We start from the raw sequence: 14,901 nt of genomic DNA on the forward strand, positions 1-14,901 counted from the left end.
AAATTACAAGGATTATCTGAGGACTGAAATCACTAAATAAATACATACTTTTGAGTTGACTTCAAATCCTTTGGAAAATGTATATTAACACAAACCATCACAATTTATAAGAGCAGTATTTAGAAAAATTCCTTATTTTGGGGCCTTTGTCCCCATTTGTCATTTTTTGGTACAAACTTCAGATTTTGCAGGACGAAAAATACGGCCAGTACAAAGGACAGAACTTCACTTTTTGCTAAAATAAAAGCTTATTCTTGTAGCATGTTAGTTGCTTATTCTGTTTCTTATAACATTTAGGTGTTTCAGATAAAGAATAACTGTTTTATGCAACTATTATATAAAATATACAAAATAATTTTGTCCTAAAATCTCAGGACATTTGCCATTTTTACAATTGTTTTGCAGGACGCAACTACCCAAAGAGGGACTGTTCCTCGCAAAGTGGGACAGGTGGTAACCCTATTTGTCAGGCTCTGTCCAGATTTCACGCACCAAGAGGTTAAAAGATGGGCCTGGTCGTTATTGCTCGCTTACCAAGCCGTGACTTTGACATCCTGCATGTTCCTCATTTGTTTTTATGACTCCGCCTCAGAGCGCACGAGACTACTGAGAAATTCTAGACAACCACCAACTCCTGATTTGTTATCAGTGTAGGGGGTGGGGTTTTCGCAAGAGTTTGCTCCTCCCCGGTATAGGAATATGAATGAATGTGAAAACTTTCAGATGGTCAGGAGTTTTACTACAGTGTTTGTTGTGATCACAGTATTACAGCACAAAAAATCAACAGACATCTTTATTTTGAGCAACCAAATCTGATAAAAGAAAATATGTATGATGTCATTACAGCACAGAGCACATATCTCCTTAATTCTACACAATTCATGTCCTTAGATAAACATATCATAACTTGTTATAATAAAGTTGAAGCAACCGGATTCTTAATTTTGTTTTAACTTCGTACTGTATTGTTGGAAAAAAAGCTTCGGTACCGAATCACCACGCCAAACCTAGGAAAGATGTCACCCACATAGTCATACAAAATGGTCATTACGCAGGCCTCATAAACTAATTTTACTAGCTGTCTAATCTGACCACACTGCACTGAATGCACAATTTGTTTATAAGGTGTGAGTCGAAGAGACTAAAGGACAAGTGCTTTGGTGGTGGTGCACACTCACGATCGGGGTATTGAATTTGTCACTGACCCTGCTCAAAAAAATGACTTCCTTCAGTCTTGCATTTATCTCCAGCTGTCACTGTCGCCAGTAATATAACCCAGCTAACAGTGAGCAGTACATCGAGTGTTTGCAGATTCAGCAAAAACAACACATAACACAAATTAAGTCTGTTTAAACGATTCTACACAAGATTTGGTCGTGAAAATTCTGCGTTTATAAATCCTAACTGATAACAGTTTACTGTAAGGACTGTCAGGATGGGGGGTAGTTGTATAAACTTGCTGGGCGTGGGTAGAAATGACGAAGCAGTACTTTTGCACTCCTCCTTACAGTAATCTTGTGTTAACAACACTTACATTCGTGTGCATTAGTGCACTCGGATCACTCTCTCTTGCACTCTGAACAGCAACTGCACAGGGATGGATGTGCGTAACTGTCAGCTGTGGCTTTGCACTTGTCCTTGAAGCTGGAGGCGGTTTCATTGTATAAATACTTGGGCAGACAGTCCGTAGCCAGCAAACGAGGATTTCACCGAAGCTCCAGTTCGTACTATCTGTGATCGTGAGGCAAGCTGCACCCAGACCATTCCAGAATGGATCCCCAGAACTGCTCCTGCTGCACTAATGGTAAGCTGAAGTTGAACAGTGTGACCTGCAGAGCACACCGAGGTCTGAGGTGTTATAGCTGGGGAGTGGGGTGATGGGGGGGTGACTTGGTATAATAAAAACAAAATTTAGAGGCTGCTGTCATAGGGGGTAAATGTAGTTTTATAAGTGGTAGCCAAAATGTTTTCGGGACTCAAACACCACCAGAAGCGTACTGAGAGGTGCTTATTTGTCAGAGATACCGAAGTGATCTCAACACCAATAATATGCTATGCGTGCTAGTTACAATGGGACAAAGTCACGGAAGCACTTGCTAATTTGGTGATTTTTATTTTTTTTTTATTCAACAGCAGTCGGCAACTCTTTTCTTTCTATTAGAAAAATAGTATGTGCATTATATTCCTGTATTATTGCTCACTTTCATCGCTATGTAAATGCATTATTTTGACACGTTACTTTTTTTTACCGAGGTCTAGACACATCTTTTACATGCACTATGATTTTTGGACCTCGGATTGAACCTGGCTCCTTACAGATTTACTGATTGTTAGATAACACAAGCGAGAATATACAAGGAATCGCACTAAACCAGTGAGATATAATATAGGAAGACTTTCTTTTCTGAAAAACAAGATAGCGTTTTTATTTCGGACCCACTGGTATACTTTTTTAAAACACTGCGTTGATTTTTAACACCCAGAGTTGACAAGTGTGTGTATAGCAGTGAACATTTGTTTCGTACTCACCAGCATGTTGCCTGCTAAGTACCAGTATATATAACCATACATTTCCCATTTAATAGAGGAATAGTTGAATTCTCCCAAGAGACTCGTGTTAAGTTCGATAGGGATGGATGTCAGTTTCTTTATTTCTATTGTTTGGGCTACAGATGACATGATGAGGTATGGCTGTTGTCTATGATATGGTAATGGAGTTCTGTTTACCAAGAAAATGATATGGAGGAGTTCAAGGTTGTAGTCCTGGATTAAACATCTGAAGGTGAGATGGCTTCTTCGGAATCCAAGAATGACCCCTTCAGTAACATTATTTTTTTTATATGTTGGGACTGAAAGAGTAGTAGGCATTGAACTCCTGCACTGTAGGGGTGCTGTCAATGTTCTGAAACCATGTTTACGTAACTACACAGGCATCTATATTTTAAGTAGTTAGGAATGCCTGTAAGGAGTGCAGTTTCTTTTGTAGGCTTCTAACATTGAAACATGCTACCTGTATACAAGTTTCAGTTTGACTGACTATGTAGGTAGTTTATGGAGACTGACCTTGCCTAAAAATGGGAGAATGAGGGAGGACATTCTATCCATTGTTTCATTTCTGGGTACACAGTAACAGTGCTCTGAAACTCAAGGACTCAATAGGTTTATAGCCATTGTGGGAAGAAAAGAAGACAGCTGTGAATGTTGCTGCAGAAAAAAAAATCCTAGAGACTTAGTAGGTTTATGACCACAGTGAAAGAGAAAAAAGAAGGACTACAAATGCTTTGCTATGTATGTTTTTTAAACTGTGATAATCGACATGAAGCAATAATCATGAAGACAAACTCTTAAAGAAAGCATAATGATATTTTATGTAACCTCAGCATGGTATGCAGCAAGGAGGCTGAAAAGAATAGAAATCCCACGCCTTGTGAGAAGAGGGAATGAGCTTAAAAAATGCATGCATTTTTCTGCAAAATAATCTTACTTAAATGAGTGCAGTTTGATGGAATGTGTGATAAATACTCTCTTGTTTCTTAATAAACTAGTAATCATTGTCTTGTAGATGGAAACTGCACCTGTGGTAGTAGCTGCAAATGTGATGACTGCAAGTGTACATCCTGCAAAAAGAGTGAGTATTCTTTTTAATGATACAAATAGTACTAAAAGGTGTGATCTGACAGTCAGTTACACTGCTGTGTTCATGAGTATGTGTTTGTGTTAATGTGTCCACTGCTATATGTGCTTGCATGTCTATTTATTATGTCAGATACACGCACACACACATTTATATCTGTATCTATACTTAAGAGAGCATTCATACGCTTGGTCCAGAAATTTGCTTTATCATACAATTTCCATCAAGACTAAAGACAAACTCACTTATCCTTATCCACTTCTTAAGAAAATCTTTCCCAGGCCATGTACTATTGTATTTATATCTATCTATCTATCTATCTATCTATCTATCTATCTATCTATCTATCTATCTATTTTTTTTTCTCAGAGCATACTACCATGTCAAGTATTGTTTGTGTAATTAAGCTTAATTTGTTAATTATACTGCTCTGTGTTCAGCTGCTTGGAGACTAGACTAGTAAATGGCAAACCTCTTGTTTACGAAGGCTCTGTTTGGAAAGCTTTCTTCCCACCCATAAATTTGGTGCAAGTTTAAACTGATGGTTTTTGACCACCTTGGTATTACCCCATCTATATATATATATATATATATATATATATATATATATATATATATATATTTATTTAGTTATTTATTTTATTTTACATTTGTTGACCGGGCTAGTCTAACTGGATATATGTCCATTTTCAGTAGAGGCCCGGGGAGAAAAGCTCCAGGAAATAACATACAATGTAAAACAAAAAAAAAAAAAAATAGCATAGAGACAGTCCTATGCAGCAATAATTATAACATCAAAAACAGTTTTAAACAGCTGTAGTTATAACAGAGAGTGTAAGCTAAAGAAATTGGTAAAGAAAATTATAACATATAGAAGAATAAAATAATATATATATATATATATATATATATATATATATATATATATATATATTTTTTTTTTTTTTTTTTTAATAAGGTACTCTTATTAGGAACAAATCTTAGTAGGTCATAGTTTACTAGTACACTTGTATAATTTATATGAGAAATAAGGCTATTAAAGTAATTTAAGAAGTTTAGTATTTGGAGAAGGTAGAAGATCAGAGACAAGAAAATGTTAGTCAGGGTTACAACAGAAGCATAACCAGTGGTTATTGAAGTAGCATTTTAGATGTCTTTTAAAAAGTGAGAGAGAGAGAGGTCTGAGATGTAAGGTCAGGTGGTAATTGATTCCATACTTTTCCAACAGAGTTGGAGAACAAGGAATCACCTGCTAAGTTTTTAGATTTAGTGATATTCATAAGCATTTTGTTTGAGGATCGTAAATTTTTGAGATTACTATATGGTGTAATAAAGCTAGAGAGTATGGGAGTATTGTTGGGCTGATTAAGGGCCTTGTGAGTTAATGAGAGTTGATGAAATTGTATCAGGTTTGGAAGTTCAAGCCAGCCTAGTTGTTTTAGATTAAGACAGTGATGAGTTCTATAAGGGGAGCTAGTAGCAAATCTGGCAATGTTATTATAGGATATAGCTAGTTTGTTGAGGTTCTTTTTGGAGAGGTTAGTGTAGATAGGGTCATAGGTTCATAGGTTCATACTAGGCTATCTGCCCTAGGGCATTTATAAGCCTAGCCAGAGTGTGTTCGGCTTTCTCCACCCATTTTAAATTAATTTTGCTATGCCCTTTTTCGAGGTTAGTATACTGTGCATCTGTCTAACAGTGACACAGAAGTGATACCCGGGGTAAACCTACGATCTCCCATCCACTCATCAAGATTCCTCTTGAAGAGAGTCAATGAGGGACTCTGCCTAACCTGGACTGGGATTTTATTCCAGAGTGAAGGGAGCCTCTGGGTTATGAATCTGTCCCTCCAGCATGTCCTATTTATTTCAGTGCTGAGGTTCAAGTCTCTCTCGCACGTAGCTCGATGGAATTTGGATTTTCTGAGGTGCAGCATGTCCATTAATTCCGGGTTGGACATGGCTTTATACGTCAGGCACAGATCGCCTCTGAGCAGGCGGTATGCCACTGAGTAAAGCTGGAGTTTCTTTAACCGGGCAGCATATGGCATCTGTTTGAGTCCTATGATCCTCTTGGTGAGGTACTTTTGGGGTCTTTCCAGTTTCTGCAGGTGTCTGGTAAGGTACATCCCGAAAGGGGCATTGTACTCAATTATGGGCCTGATGAGGGATGAGTAAAGAGGCACGATGACCTCCCCTGATCTAGATGTGAATCCCTTCATGATTAGGTGGGCTATATAAAATGTTTTTCTAACCACTTTGGTCACGTGGTTGTCAAATGAGAGATTGCTATCAACTTGGGTCCCCAGGTCCCTAATTACTTCTTCTGTACTTAATGGATTACCGCCTATGTGGTAATTTGTGGGCACTTTGTTTTTGCCAAAAGTGATGACTATACACTTTTTGGCATTTAGCTTGAGGCCATGGCTCTGGCACCAGTTGTCTGTTTCTATGAGGCCCTTTTGGAGGATGCTTGTGTCGGCTGGAGAGTCGATTATGGCGCCCAGTTTGCAGTCATCTGCGAACTTAGTCAGCCACAGTCCTTCCGTGTTGGCCTGTACCTCCGAGAAATATATACCAAACAAGAGAGGTCCCAGGACTGAGCCTTGTGGGATGCCACTTGTAACTGGTTTGGAGTCTGACATGGCTCCAGCAATTCTAACCATGTGGGTTCTGTCCTTGAGCCAGTTTGCAACCCATCTAGTGACATAGGGGTTTATATTTAAGCTGGTGAGCTTATCTATAATGCCGAGTGGGGTATTGTATCGAAGGCTTTTGCGAGGTCCAGGTAGGCTGTGTGGACCACCTTCCCTCGTCAATGGCCTTGGTGACTGTTTCAAAGAAATCAACCAGGTTTAAGAGGCAGGATCTGCCCTTAACAAAGCCGAACTGGGTAGGATCCAGTGTCTGTAGGTCCCCAATATCTTTATTTATGAGGTCCATGATGATCCTTTCCATAGCTTTGCAGACTAAGCTAGTCAGGCTTATGGGGCGATAGTTTCCAGGATCCGTTGAGGCACCACCTTTGTGGAGAGGGACCACTGTTGCTGTACGCCACTCTTTGGGTACATATCCTGTAGTAAGGCTAAGATTGAACAGTAGTTTATGTTTGGGTTTAGCTCTTCTTGGAGTTCATGTGGGGCGCAGCCGGGACACTGTCTGGTCCCATTGATGCTGTGTTTTTTGCTTTGGAGAGGGCAGCTCTTACCTGAGCATCTGAGATGTCAGCGGTGCAGCACTCTGCTGGGATAAATATTTGCCCTTTTGGTGGAGGGAGAAGTTTGCGCTGAACCTGTCAGCTAGGATGTTGGCAATGTCTGTGGGTTCGGTGTATTTTTGTCATTTGGACTAATTCTGAGCATGTCTGGGAATTCCCACCCAGGTTCCTAACATAACTAAAGAAAGCCTTGTGATTATCCTTAGTGTCCTGTGCAATTTTTCTCTGGAAGCTGGCCTTAGATGATTTTATGAGTGCCCGTAGTTTTTTGCTAATACTGATCAGAGATGCCTTCCCTTTTTGGGATTTTGCTCTATCATTTAGTAGCTTCCTCCTTCTATTGTACAGTTTGTTTATGGCTGGGGTCCACCAGACAGGACATCTGCCTTTGGAGGATTGGGTCTTGGTTTTATTTGGGATTGCATGATCTATGCATTCCTGAAGGTGTTCATAGAATGAGTTTATAAAGGATTCTGTGGTCTGGGCTGTATTTTTCACAGGCCCGGGGGCTTTGAAGGGTTCCACCTCGGTTTTGAGGAGTGTGAAATTTGCTTTAGAGAAGTTTTTCACTATGGTTTTCAGGGCAGGGGGTGGAGTCGGGATGTGACTATCCAGTGAGATTAGTTTATCGTCTGATATTACCAGTGAGGGATACACTTCTGGTCTGGAGCATAGAGTCCCCATGTTGATGATGATCAGGTCCAGTATGTTTTCCCCTCTTGTGGGAGTGGTAACAAGTTGTTCCATAGCATTTGAGTTTATAAATTCTAGGAACCTTTGGGCTAGGGTGTTGGAGCTAGAGTAATGCTCCCAGTCTATGTTTGGGTAGTTGAAGTTGCCCAATATAATGGTGTTTGGAGAGACCTTCATATTTTCCAGTGTTCTCGGGAAGCCGAGTGGGGTTCCTGGGTTTGGGAGGGTGGTCTGTAGCAGGCTATAAACTGGAAGGCAGTTTTAGCCACTGTTAGTTGCACATGGATAGTCTTTGATGCTTTGTGCTGTGCCACCAACCTGGAGGTGTGGGTATCTTTGACGAATATTGATACTCCCCCTCATTTTGTGGTACGGTCCAAGTTTTGGGGCCGAAAAGCATGGTATGAGGTATAACCTGGTACTGCTGGGGTGCTCTCTGGAGCCTTGAACCAGGTTTCTGTTACTGCACAGATATCGATTTTCTCCATGCTAAGGAGAGTTTTGAGTGCGTGCATCTTGAGGTTTAGACTTCTGGCATTGAGTAGCATTACTCTTAGTTTCTTATCCCTTGTGATACCTATGGAGGTCGGTTTGTCTTTTGAGCCTTGCCTAAAAAAGGCACTATGGGGGTAGCAAGAGCCTTTGCCAATATCCGAAAGCCCAGGGGTGACAGGTGCAAGCCGTCCCTAGCGAAGCATCGTGGCTTGTCGAGCATGTCATCCCAGGCTGACAGGTATTGGTTCCCCTTTAAATGACACCAATACTTAAGCCAGTTGTTGAAATTGATCATCTTGTCTTCATATTGTGGCATCATTCTTGGTGAGGGTAAGATACTACTCAAGGTCAGGGTCATACCGGCCTGGGCTACATGCTCAGAGAGCTCTTTTATGTCTCTTTTCATGTAGTCCAGGGAGGTACGTCTCAGGTCATTCACACCAGCATGGACAACGACTGAGTCATATTTGTACTTGTCTTGGAGTGACCTGAGTGCTTGTGTTATGTGGTGGATCCTAGCGCCCGACAGGCAGCTCACCGTGACCTTCTCCTTGTTCAGCCTGGTGAGCGGGACGTCAGTGTGCCTGACGATAGAGTCACCTATTACAAGTGTATCAGGTGTGTTGTTTAGCCTTAAGGGCTGTGACTGTTCGGCACACTGGCTTTGTGAGCTATGTGTTGCACATGTTTTGTTTTGGGGTAGCGGTTGCTTGGGTGTCTGCTTTGGAGGTCTCTGCTGCTTAGGCAGATTTTTATTTAGAGCCTCCAGGTATGTTTTTGTGTGTTTATGTGTTTGGTTTGCTGTCGTGGTAGGTCTATGTGAGACTGGAATTGTAGTGAGTTTGGTTTCCTTCTCCTCCTGACTGGTTTCGCCAGTACTGAGTTGAGAGAGCTTAGCCTCCAGTATGGCTATATGGTTGCATCTCTCACATGTGTTGGAATTTGTTGGGAGGAGGAGAGGGTTGTCTGTGTACATGAGGCAGTTGTAACATTGCCTCAATATTCCCAGATTCACCAGCTGGACCGGAGAGGAGATTGACAACTGACCTTTGGACATGCTAGAATAGTATTGGGAATTCCTTTATAATTGAAAAAAGGGCCAATGGGGAACAAGGTACTCAAGGGGAATTTGTGAGGGTGTAGTGCTTTTAATATTTTAGTGTTGACTTATATAATTGCTTTAGTGAGCAAGTTCCTAACTAAAAAAAGGGCAAAATTACTATAGGGGCCCATTCCTTTCACAGGGAAAATTTTATCCTTTTTTTTATATTTTAAATGACAAACCCGGGGGGTTTTTAAAAAATTTATAAGTAAACTTGTTTTTGTTTCTCAGCAAGGTTTTCGTGTGGGAACTGTAAAGGGGTTACCTTCATTAAGGTTTGCTAGGGCTGGCAATGCATTAAAAATCTATCCCAATTTAGCAGACCGGATTATTTGGGGTTTTAACCGGGAAAAGTAAACCCAAGGTAACTTTTTAAAAATGTTTTCACAATTCAATTCCAAATTTAAAAATTTAAAAATTAAATAATTTTATATATTTTACAACAACAAAACAAACCACACCACCACAAAACACACAAACAACACAAAACTAAATTATATAATAAAAGAATTAATAGTGGGGATCACCCCCAGGGTTAAGGGTTGAAAAACACTGTATATGAGCTGAAAGTTATGGACCTCACTGCCATGTTATTTTGTTTATGATTCATGACTGTAGAGTCTCAAACTTCTGATAAAACACTGACTTACCTAGGCCAGACAGCTCACCCTCTTATCACAACAAATATGAACAAAGGCAAAAATAATGTCAACTTTTAAATATCATGCTTAGAAAGTTGTTAGAATATCACATTTTGCTTTAGCATGCATTTTTTTTGATTGATATGATTTGCCAAAAAATAGAAATTTTATGAGAAACAGACCAAAAATATAAGGCAGAAATCTGGACATTCTGTGAAAATCTGGACAATTGAGAGATATGTTCTAGACATTCCTCACAGATGTAGCTATCCTTTTAGCTGAAATAAAAGTGATATTTTTTCTTGCAAGTTACACTTCTTGTCTCATGAAATAATTTTCACTAATTTGTTGGAATCCATTTTCTAAAAAAAATGCATGTCCTTTTCAGTAATTGATTAGAATCCAACTCTAAATGCATGTCTCTTTAATTAAAGCAGTTTCTTTTAACACCTATTTTGAATGACTTCCTTTAAGATAGGTAAAACATAGATTTATATAAAAGAAAACAAACCGTATTAACATATTGCCATTTGCAGACATTACACATACATATTCTTTTCTACAATTATCATCAGTTCAGCATTACATAAACTGGTCAATTTCTGCCTTCCCATAAATCTCTATAATTTCCAGTACATAGGTCCTGGCTTTTAATACAGTAATAGCTAATGCCTCTGTTTCATTTAAAACTAAATGAAACCACAGGATTATCGAATGGATCGTTAAATTTTTCCCAGGGAAAAATTCCGGAGCTACTGGCTTCTTCCATCTGCTGTTTTCTTCACTGTGGTGCGAGAGTTGGTATATTTAAGGTGGTGGGGTGTTGGGGGCACAGGTTGTGGTGGATGAGGCCTCCACACCCTATGCTGCCTGTACATTTAGATATGCCTTTTCCTAAAAAATCGCTGATATAAGTTCTTCAAGATTTTAGAAGTTCTCATGCATTTGTCTTGAAGTAATAGCTCGCTCGCTTATTCTGGCATTCATCATATAATATGAACCTCCTGCTCATTTTGCGATTCCCACAATTTCCATTGCTTTCTGTGTAATTTGCTCCTACCCTTTTCTAAAACTCCACTTCCAGTTCTTTTCTCTCAATAATAACAATATTCAATACTTTAAATGCATTTACTGTAGACTTTGATTTCCATTTTCAAATAACTGATTTCTGGCAGCCACCAGAATTAAACTTAATAAGGCCTTACTATGTCTATGCAGTGCAGATCCTGTATCACAGCTCAAAATCACTTAGATATTGACTCCATTTGCTCACCAATATTTCTAATTGGCACTCCATGGAATTTTGAAGTCAGCCAACTCATTATTAATCTCTGCAAAACGTATATTCCCAGTAATCTCTTTCTTCCGCATTTCACCTCCACAGCTGGCATCTGAAATGAGGAAAATGCTGGAGTATGGCAAAATGCATACCACACCCAAGCCTAAAAACTGTAACTTGATCCTGCATGTTTGGGAGATACACATATGTGCTCACATTGTTTTTTCTCAGTTGCTTATCCAGTCTCTTAGGTTCCCCAGTCAAGGTTGATTAGGGCTATCGGCCCTAGGGCCTCCACAAGCCCGCTACAACAATCTCGGATAATCTTTTCCCACAATATTTGTTTCGGACTCCTCTGCTCCAGCACGTGACTGACATGATCCCCGGGGTGAATTTCCTGTTTCCCATCCAACTACCGCGTCTTTATAGTGGCTAAGGAGGTGCTTCCGCTCTGAAAATGTATGGGCAGTCTATTCCAGAGTAAGGAGCTCCTGGTCAGAAACCTACCCTGTTTCATATTTCATTGTGATGACAAGGTTTATATCCCTGGAGTGTGTGGCTCTGGGAGGGATTGGGATTTCTTTTGGCGGAGCATGTCCTGTGTTCGCGGGTCAGCGATGGCTCTTGTATAAGCGCAGAGATCACCTCTGATGATAATTTACGCAGAATATAGCTGAGATTTTAGACGCAATGAAGCGTATATGCATCTGCTTTAGGCCTGTGATTCTTTTAGTGAGGTATATTTCTGAGGCCTTCCGTTGCAGATGTCTTGTGAGGTACATACCAAACGGGAAAAGCGGTACCTATAATACCGAGGGATGGCACCAGTGGACAATAACCTTTTTCAATAAGTTCTTTAGTGATAAGGTGCGCTACATGAAGGATTTCCAGACCGTTGTGGCAATGGTTATCGAAGGTATTCAATTGTCCACTCTGTGTCCCTAAGTCTCTACTCACTTTCGATACTTAGTACTGCCCTCTATGTGGTGATTCATGGCATTTTTCCAGCGATAACTATGCATTTCTTTGGCATTGGCTTGAGCTTCCGTATTCTGGCACCAGGCATTCGCTTCTGTAAGGCCCTTTGTGAATATCCACATCATTTGGGACTAATAATGTATTCTGGAAGCCAGTCATTCAAACTTTGTTAGCCAGGATCCTTCAGCGTTGGCCTGTAATGAGAGAAGCGATGCCAAACAAGAGTGGTCCTGGACTGATCCCTGAGGTACCTTGTACTTTGTTTCACTTGTCTGCCGCCTTCGGAGTCACATTACTTTTACAGTCTGGGTTCTCTGTCAGTGCTTCAGTTGGCAAACTCCATCGAAAGTGACATAGGATTTATGCCCAGCTTAGTAAGTTTATCTACATTCCAGAGGGATGGTAGTTGAAGGCCTTGACAAGGTCCATAGGCTGTGTGGACTCGCCTTACCCTCATCCATGGAGACTGGATTCAAGAAGTCAATCAGGTCTGTAGCGGCGATCGCACTTCTGCAATCCCAAACCTGGGTGGGTTCCAGGTTTTAAGGTTGCCACGCCCTTTGCCATGCTCCATGATAATGCCCCACGCCCTGCGGTGACGAAGCCCGCCGTGAATGATGGGACGGTAGTTCCGGAGGAACTAAGGTGGATCCTCTTGTGGGAGGGATAACTGGTAGCACCACTTTAGTAAGTACGCGAAGCCTGAGGTGAGGTGCCAGTTCATTTTGTAGTTCATGCATTGCTACAGCCCGGATGTCATTCCAGTCCCATGATGCTGTATTCTAGCTTTGACAAGTTAGGTTTCTACCTTATGCGGGCCGGATACCGGAATTCAGGTAACCTTTGCATTGATACGCTTTAGAGGGTGAGAGGGCGAAGTTGGCAGTAATGATCTGCCAGGATATTGGTAATATCCTGGGATCAGTATATTTAATGCCATTCTGTTGTGCAGCTCAGAGCAGATCTGGAGTTAATACCATTTAGATTCTTTATAAATATAGAACGCCTTCCGCCTTGGTTGTTCTTGGAATCTTGAAATTTTATTTTGTAACTTTTGTTTCTTTTTGAGGATTTTATGAGGGATCTCTATCTTCTTACTCGAGGCTGGTGTGGAGTTTTGCATCCTCTAGGATTTCCTTTTGCAACAGTTTCTTCTGCTGTATAGTTTGTTTATAGCAGGGACCACCAGATTGGCTCTTGGAGGAGAGCATCTTGGTTCTATTTGGGATAACAGCCCATGCATGGGCGTACGTGCCTCTATTGCGCCTTGTGTGTAGAATCTGTGCAGCTCTGCCAGATCCTGCCTGCATAAAATGGCAGTTTATAAACTTCATGACTCTGCAGCATGAAGTTGGCTTTGGGAGAAGTTTTTACAGAGTAATTTCTTTACTGCGTAGGATGTCAAGGGTGATTTGTTTTGACCAGACTAAATTTAACAGGTGACCACCGCGGCATCTATCTCCCAGCTGGTACCACCCTTTCAGGTCTAGGATATTGGACTTTTGGTGACAGCCTGATTATTTATCCAGGGCATTGGAATTTATGAATTCCAAGAACCGCTGGGGAAAAGGTGTTATACCCCAAGAAGCTCCCAGTTAATGGTAGGGTAATTGAAAATCACCCAGTATCAGGTGTTTGGTTATCTTTAATATTTTCCAGTATGTTTAGAAAGGTGTAGTGAGAATATTGGGCCATGGTGGGGGATCTGTAGCAAGCCACAATTGGATTGCAGTCCTACTCTAGTGTTGAAGGTAATTCCGGAGAATTTCAGATGCATTGTGTTGGCAACTAGCCTGAGGTGTGAATATTCTGGTGAATATGGGACACCCCTCCACCTTTAGTGTTTTGGTCTTGGTTTTGTACGAAAAGCGTGCAAGAGTTGTAGCCTGAGACTGCGGGTGCCTTCCTGTTTTGAACCAGGTCTCAGTTACTGCACAGATATCGGTTGTTCTCCACTTTTAGGAGCACGAGAGTATTTTGAGGTTTAGACGCCCAGTACTGAGGCAATTACCTTCAGATTTTGCATGCTTGTACTTTATGGTGGTGGATTTGTCCTTTGAACCTTTGCCTAAAATGGCACCTATAGGGTGGCAAGAGCTTGGCCAGTAACCTGAATCCCAGCGACAAATGCAGACCATCTCTGGCAAAGCATTGCGGTTTGTCAATCATGCCTCCCCAGAAGACAGATACTGGATCCCGCTTGAATGACACCAAGCTTAGTTAATTGTTGAAGTCAATCATTTTGTCTCATACTGTGGTATCACTGTGGGCGAAGGCAGGATGCTACCTTGTGTCTAGGGTCATAATCGCCTGGGCCACATGATCCAGAGCTCTTCCATGTCTCTTTCATGGTCCAGGGAGGTACATCTTGTCATTCACTCCAACATGGACAATGACAGAGTCGTGATTTGTACTTGTGGGAGGACTTGAGTGCATGCCTTATGTGGCTTGGATCCTGCACCCTATTGCAAGGTAAAAGCAGACTGTAATTTTCCCCTTGTTCAGCCTGGTGAGTGAGACATCAGTGTGCCTGACACAGAGTCACCTATGACCAAAGTGTTGGGTACTTTACTCAGCCTTAGGGGCTGTTGCTTTCGGGTGGCACACTGGTGTTAGAGCTATGTGTCACTTGTTGTGACTGGTGTTTGTTTATGCTTCAGCTTCGGAGGTCCTTTTGGCTGCTTGGGCAGGCTATCATTTAGGTGGGCTTTGGGGTATTGTTATGTGTGGTGATTGATGGTGAGGGTTTCCTGAAGGCCAAGGAGCTGTTTGAGGTGTAGTGCAGCACTTTCCTCTTGACTGTCTAACACAATCTTGGCCGGGAGAGCTGCTCAGTTTGGCTATAAGTGCATCTCTCACAGGT

The 14,901-nt window shown here is 41.2% G+C and overlaps 1 long non-coding RNA gene across 1 annotated transcript; it reads left to right on the forward strand.

The window, feature by feature from the left end:
- The first annotated feature begins 1,217 nt into the window (after nt 1-1,217).
- Nucleotides 1,218-3,620, forward strand: LOC122808134. The gene is made up of 2 exons (XR_006365795.1): nt 1,218-1,804; nt 3,563-3,620. It is a non-coding gene; the product is annotated as an uncharacterized LOC122808134 (long non-coding RNA).
- The last annotated feature ends 11,281 nt before the right edge of the window (nt 3,621-14,901 follow it).

Source organism: Protopterus annectens, chromosome 8.part0 (genome assembly GCF_019279795.1).
Source record: "Protopterus annectens isolate FY-2018-M chromosome 8.part0, PAN1.0, whole genome shotgun sequence".
NCBI lineage: Eukaryota > Metazoa > Chordata > Ceratodontiformes > Protopteridae > Protopterus > Protopterus annectens.